The sequence below is a fragment of the Engraulis encrasicolus genome, chromosome 8 (assembly GCF_034702125.1).
Source record: "Engraulis encrasicolus isolate BLACKSEA-1 chromosome 8, IST_EnEncr_1.0, whole genome shotgun sequence".
Lineage (NCBI taxonomy): Eukaryota > Metazoa > Chordata > Actinopteri > Clupeiformes > Engraulidae > Engraulis > Engraulis encrasicolus.
In genome coordinates, this window is record NC_085864.1 from 56,304,356 (window position 1) to 56,312,165 (window position 7,810).

The following is a 7,810-nucleotide window of genomic DNA, read 5'->3' on the forward strand; positions in this document are numbered from 1 at the left end:
GATGATGCACATGGACCAATATATTGATAAATGGACCGATTTTATTGATTAATGAACCGATTTCTTGATTAATGAACTGATTTATTGATTAATGGAGCAATTTATTGATTAATGAACCGATTTATTGAGTAATGGACGCCCAATTATCTCCTTGGGGAGGCCAGAGCATGAAGACGAATGGGAACGATGAAACCGGACAGATTTATTGATCAATGTACCGATTATTCGATTTATGGACAGATTTTTCGATTTATGGACGGCCAAGTATCTCGTTGGGGAGGCCGCAGGCAGCAATGTGCACACAGACTACAATCAATCGAGCTCCTCAGTCTTAGTCAGCGCTGGTCACCGGTCTGGTGCGTGTGTTTTTTGGGTCATGCGGCGCGCCCCACAGCACCGGGCTGAGTCCTGTTACAGCTGACCTCCTCCACACCACACACACACACACACACACACACACACCACCACTCTGGTTACAGATTTGGTTTCGGGCGCCCATCCGGGTGAGGCAACCCTATCCAATCCAACGCAACACATACACACACACACACACACACACACACACACACACACACACACACACACACACACACACACACACACACACACACTCCACTCCACTCCAATCCAATGTTGTGCTGCGTTCCACACGGTCTGCCATGACGGCCCCTTCCCTTGGATCAGGTGTCCAAACACTGACGAGGCAGCTCTCTCTCTCTCTCTCTCTCTCTCTCTCTCTCTCTCTCTCTCTCCCTCTCGCTCTCTCTCTCCCTCTCTCTCTCTCTCCCTCTCTTTTCTCTCTCTCTCCCTCTCTCTTTCACACACACACACATACACACACACACACATCCTTGTGGAGGCATGTGATGTGACTGTCCAAGATGGCGGATAAGGGTCATGTGACGCCCCATGGAGCGCATCAAATCAGGATCATTACTGATGAATATCACCCAATCAGGAGCATTACTGATGAATATCACCCAATCAGGAGCATTACTGATGAATATCAACCAATCAGGAGCATTACTGATGAATATCACCCAATCAGGAGCTTTACTGATGAATATCACCCAATCAGGAGCATTACTGATGAATATCACCCAATCAGGAACATTACTGATGAATATCACCCAATCAGGAGCAATACTGATGAATATCAAATCAGTAACATTACACTGTAAATCAGGAGTGTTTGACTGGAGACCAGGAGCTTAGATAGCAGCTGTTTACCTATATAGTATTAAAGCAGTAAAGAGTGTCACTGTACAGCTGTGTACCTATTAGAGATGTACAGGATCCAAGATCCGGTTCCGGATCCGGCAGGATCTTAAGCAGTGGATCCGGTATCCGGCAGTTACCTAAAAATCAGGATCTGATGCATCTCTAGCCTAGGTTTTTCAGTCAGTCTTTCACAACCCCAATTGCTGCATGAAGTGAAAGAACTTTGGAAGCGGCCAGTGCAGGCAGTGTGGCAGTAAGCCAATGAGTCTAAAAAATAGTTTGAACCAACGTAATGAAAAGGGCCCACATGTGCGAGTAGGCTATGTGTTTCAACCCTTTCGTAGGATCCAGTTCCGGATCCGGCAGGATCTTAAGCGGTGGATCCGGTATCCGGTAGGATCCTAAAAATCAGGATCCGGTGCATCTCTAATACCTATATAGTATTAAAGCAGTAAAGAGTATCACTGTACATGGAGCTGAATACAAGTATCACAACAGGAAGATAACTGTATTATATGTATATAATATTACTGTATAATAACCACCATTCATGGCTGTATAACTATGTTGATGACATCAAATCAGGAATGTTGTTGTTCACCTATAAAAACACATCAGGAGCTTTACTGTTTCACACTCTCATATTGAATCCAGAACATTACTGCATAACTCCTAACTGGAATATAAAACATTACTGCATAACTCCTAACTGGAATATAAAACCGGTTCTCGTTTTTTGATCACTGCCTGTCCCACATGCAAGGGGCAGTGTCAGAACGACATTAAAGGGACAGTTCAGTCAATTTCAACATGCAGTTGTATTGCTCACGCTACCCTTGACTTATCAGTACCTGGTGATGCCACATTTTCCGGCTCAGCCCTTTCCGAGATATGAGCAATTCTATTGGGGGCAGGGTTTGTTTACATTTTTAAAAAATGAAACATAGGCCAACTCCAAATATTTTCCCAAAAGGTACTGCTGTTTGCTAGTTGTCTGCTGATGTTTTATAACCATTTGGATGTTTTTGGGAATAAATAAAAATGTTTTTTTGAAATGTAAACAAAGAGCTGCCCCCATTACAATGACCAGGATCTCGGAAACGGCTGAAGTAGAAGAAAAAAAAAATCTCAGGTACTGACAAGTCCAGGGTAGTGTGAGCATTACAACTGCATGTTGAAATTGACCAAACTGTCCCTTTAACTTAGCCGTTTCTATCCTTAGTATACAATGAACATTTGTGCAGCCTCCTGCACAGCAAATTCTGCAGTGTTCATTCAACACTTTGAGGGTTGATTTGACCTTATTTGGACATAAATGAACTCTTTAAGTGTTGAACCAACACCGCAAAATTTACTGTGTGCGCGACGTATGAAGTCACCCTGCAGTTGAATTGTAATGTCAGTTACCATGACAACAACACTGTCTACTCTTCATCTCCTGTGCAGCAATAGGTCAGGTGGGATTGAGTAGCCTGATAAACCAGACTAAAGGTGGATGTCTAATTTAGTCTGGCCTCGATGCATAATACATCCGAAGATTGTTGATGAGAACAACCTTCCCTCAAAACCCTGCCCGCTTTGATTCAAAACACATCTTTGCGTTGTAATTGGTTTGCCAGATTCATGGCATTCTGGCTTCATTGAATCATTATGCGAGGCCAGACCCACCCGTAGACAAAACATTTTGCCGTCCAGCGGGTGGCGCTGGTTCACCAGGCTAGGGATTGAGGTGTTCATTACGAGCCTGGCATGAGTGACCAGCCCATAATACTCTCTCTTCATGCGTATTCATGCTCTGGAGAGTCTTTGACCTGACGCGATTGCAGGTGCGGGAGGAGAGGATTGCACTCAGTTCTGGGGTCCGTTTCTCGATTCTTGTCGTTGCTAACCGTCTTAAGACCGTCTTAAGACCGTCTTACCGTTCCCTTGGATTTAGTGGTGAGCGTCGCTGTCGAGAGAGAGTTGAGTCGCTCTTACGAAGGACGTTGCTACCGTCGTTAGCAAAGACGCTTTCGAGATACGGACCCCTGGTTAGAAAGGATTGGACAGCTTATTGGCCGGCCGCGTGGAGGACGACTAAACTCTCCCCAGAGAAACGTCGCCAGACCATGAATAGGAATGAAGAGAAATATAATGGGCTGGTCACCAGGCTAATTCATTACACCATGTGAAGGAAAAGGGGTAAAGTATAAGAGAACATATTTTGCCTTCTCTTTGTAATACTCAAATGTGCAATAAATACAAAGTCTATAATAAACAAATACTGTTTTATTTTACATGTTGATATTACATTTACGTGCAACGGCCTGGGATACACTTTTCTTTATTTTATAAATCATACAGACTATTTCATACCAACCTAATCTAGTAGGCCTAAACACACCCTAGAGGGGAAGACTAAAGCATACTGTAGCACAGTGGTTCTCAACTGGAACAGTCTTGGGACCCACCATTTTCCACTCTCATTCTGTCGTGACCCAATATTTTTAGAGCCACTCGAATGACTGGTTGCATGCTACTATCTCGCATAAACATTCACGACAGATGACACAAGTTCAATCGCCTATCAACATAAAAGTTGCAAATTGTTGCAGGAAAAGTTGGATTTTTTTTTTTAAGCCAATCAATGAATTACGATTTTTTTCTACACCACGGCTCCGCGACCCACCCATGACCCCTCCGCGACCCACTTTTGGGTCGCGACCCACCAGTTGAGAAACACTGCTGTAGCACTCGCGATGCTAACATGGAGGAAGCCAAGGGAGTATTCCAAGAAGTAAATAAAGTTAACTTACAGGAAGTGGCAAGCGTCATGATAGTAGCCTGCAGTAGTCATTCAGCTACAAAAATGAGAACAATCTCTCTTGATTAGAATACAGGCTCTTTAATTTTAATTTTAAATTTACCACCTGGGCCTCATTTATAAAACGCTTTTCCCAAAACTCTTCTTCCTAAACATTGCGTACGAACAAACGTTGCTCATATTCAATTCCAACGCACACAAAATATTCTGATTTATAAAACCATACCGCACTGACTTGATCAAAATAGTCCTTGCAAGATCAATTTTAATCAGTCAGTGAATATTCCAAGTGAATATGAGCCTTTGTCAGCCAATTATTGCCCAGATTAATTGATAAGCCTTTCGAAAAGAAAGCGTGTTTGTCAGATTCTGAAATGTTTTGCCATCTGCAAGAAGCATTATTACTGAACCATGTTCTTGGAATACGCCCCATACCACGGCCAATCAAAACAGGTTCTTGGAATACCCCCCATACCACAGCCAATCAAAACAGGTTCTTGGAATACCCCCCATACCACGGCCAATCAAAACAGATTCTTGGAATACCCCCCATACCACGGCCAATCAAAACAGGTTCTTGGAATACCCCCCATACCACGGCCAATCAAAACAGGTTCTTGGAATACCCCCCATACCACAGCCAATCAAAACAGGTTCTTGGAATACCCCCCATACCACGGCCAATCAAAACCTCAGAATCTAGACATACCGTATAAATAATAAACACATTTACAATGTTTTGTTGTTGTATTTAGACACTGTAGGAGTCACACACTTTACCATAACACAAAAGACTGAGATGAATACATGAAATACTGTGTGTGTGTCATATAAAAAGAGGAACAAAGGCACAGTTACTGTAGCCTTGGGTTTTAAGACATCTGTAATCTGATCTATGGAGTGCAAAACTATAATCTATAATCTGTTCTATGGAGTGCAAAACTATAATCTATAATCTTATCTATGGAGTACAAAACTATAATCTATAATCTATAATCTGATCTATGGAGTACCAAACTATAATCTATAATCTGATCTATGGAGTACAAAACTATAATCTATAATCTGATCTATGGAGTGCAAAACTATAATCTATAATCTATAATCTATAATCTGATCTATGGAGTACAAAACTATAATCTATAATCTGATCTATGGAGTGCAAAACTATAATCTATAATCTGATATGTGGAGGCTGGCAGGTGGAATGGGCCCCGTTATAATCTAGACTTCGTCAGGTCTGTTTTCTTTTCACCAGTTTCACACACACGCACACGCACAAACACACACACAAACACACACACACACACACACACAGAGTTAAAACTTCCCTATAAACCACACAGGCTTCACACACCGGCCACACAGGCTTCTCTAGCTAATATGGCTGTGACCTACACTAGAGCACTGATTCTCAAAGTGTGGTCTGGGGACCACTGGTGGTCCGCGACAGAGCTCAGGGGGTCCGCGAGGGGATTTCTATTTTCCCAAGACAAGCTAGCAGGCTACATTTCTAACATAATTACAAAGCTGAACATAGCTGAAATCTTATTTTCTAAATCGTTATTTTCTACATAAGACAGGCTTCCAATGTGAATAAAAACGCATCTGCATTGAAATTAGCTATGTCAAATTAGCACCCATCTATCAATTCAGTTGACAGGTGGTCCCTGACCATTTTCGGGGGGACAAAGTGGTCCTCGGTCTGAAAAAGTCTGGGAAACACTGCACTAGAGCAGTGATACGTATATACCCACCCATAGTGTCCTTCTATAAAGCAGACACATACTACTGTACTATTGATGCTGGATGAGACACCAGAGGACTGCTATACTGCACACACACAGTGTCCTTCTCTACAGCAGACATACGGTACTGTAGCACTGATGCTGACACACACATACGGTACTGTACTGTACCACTGATGCTGACACACACATACGGTACTGTACTGTACCACTGATGCTGACACAGACATACAGTACTATCAGAGATATTCTATAGAGATATGCCAACATAATAGGTTTCTATGGGCACCTAACGCGACCAGGTTCCGGTCTGCCTAAAGGGGCGTGTCATAATGCTCCTACAATGAATAGAACAGTCCTTAGGTCTGCCTAGGTCTGCCTAAGGGGGGCCATAATAGAACCAGGAAACAATGGGCCAATGGAACCTCTCTCTCTCTACTCTCTCTGGTACTATAGCGTTGATGTACCACTCAGCTCAACATGACGTGACACAACACACAGGTTGTATGTGGAAAAGAGCCCATAGTGTCCTTCTCTACAGCAGGCAGACATACGGTACTGTACCACTGATGCTGACACATGGTCACATGGTCACAGCAGGCTGCAGATGGTGGTGCGGGGGCCTTTGCTGCGTCGGGCTGCTCGAGCGGCTGAGTCCGGCTCTGGTTCCATCTCGGGTTCTACTGGTCCGGACCGCGAGAGCGGGGAGTGGCTCTCCCTCTCCTCCTCCTCCTCCTCTTCCTCCTCCTCCTCTTCCTCCTCCTCGTCCTCCTCCTCCTTCTCCTCCCGGCGCTGCAGGATCTCTGAGTGTTCCTCACTGTGCAGGCTGCCGTAGCTTTCCGAGTCCCGTGTCTTACCTGTGTGACAGGTACGCACAGTGTTAATTCACTTAGAGACTATGTAAGATGTTCTATATATATATATATATATATATATATATATATATATATATACTATGGTAATTAACCTGTGTGACAGGTACGCACAGTGTTAATTCACTTAGAGACTATGTAAGATGTTCTATATATATATATCTATACTATATAGTACTATGGTAATTAACCTGTGTGACAGGTACGCACAGTGAACAAAAATGCTTAATGTTAATTCACTTAGAGACTATGAAAGTGAAAGTGAAAGCCCATTGGGAAACTCCAACTCCCATTGTCATTGTGACACAGCACTCCACAGCACACAAGTGAACACTGCACACTGCACACACCGAAATTGCATTTATGCCTCACCCGTGCAAGGGGGCAGCCCTCAGTGGCGCCCCATGGGGAGCAGTGCGGTGGAACGGTACCATGCTCAGGGTACCTCAGTCATGGAGGAGGATGGGGGAGAGCACTGGTTGATTACTCCCCCCACCAACCTGGCGGGTCGGGAGTCGAACCGGCAACCTCTGGGATGCAAGTCTGACGCCCTAACCGCTCACCCATGACTGCCCATGACTATGTAGATGTTCTAATATAGCCATGGTGATTAACCTTTCCATGACTATTACAGCGTGCCCCATAGTGCACGCCGTACCTCCAGTGGCACTGGCTGCAATAGCCATGGAAAGGTTCATTATAGAGATGTCGGATATTGGCTTTTTTGCCGATATCCGATATGCCGATATTGTCCAACTCTCAATTTTCGATTCCGATATTGGGCGATACCGATGCCGATATATGTGGGTTATTTTTCCTCATAAAAATGTTTAGGTAACATTACAAATCTGCTGTTGTGGAACAAAATATGCTTAATTTTATTGTAGTGCCCCACTAGATGCATTCTCGAATGAAACAAAGTTTTCCAAATATTAACATCGTCTTTGCAAAATAGAAAAATAATTAAGGAGAAAAGTGTACAGTAATTCAAGCATTATTATATCGGTTTTGATAGGTCAAAAATCCGATACCGATATTGACCGATATTACATTTTATGCTAATATCGGGCCGATAATATCTGTCGGCCGATATTATCGGACATCTCTANTTAATTACTATAGTACTACTCTACTATGACACAACACTGGGCCTTTAGTGATGCACT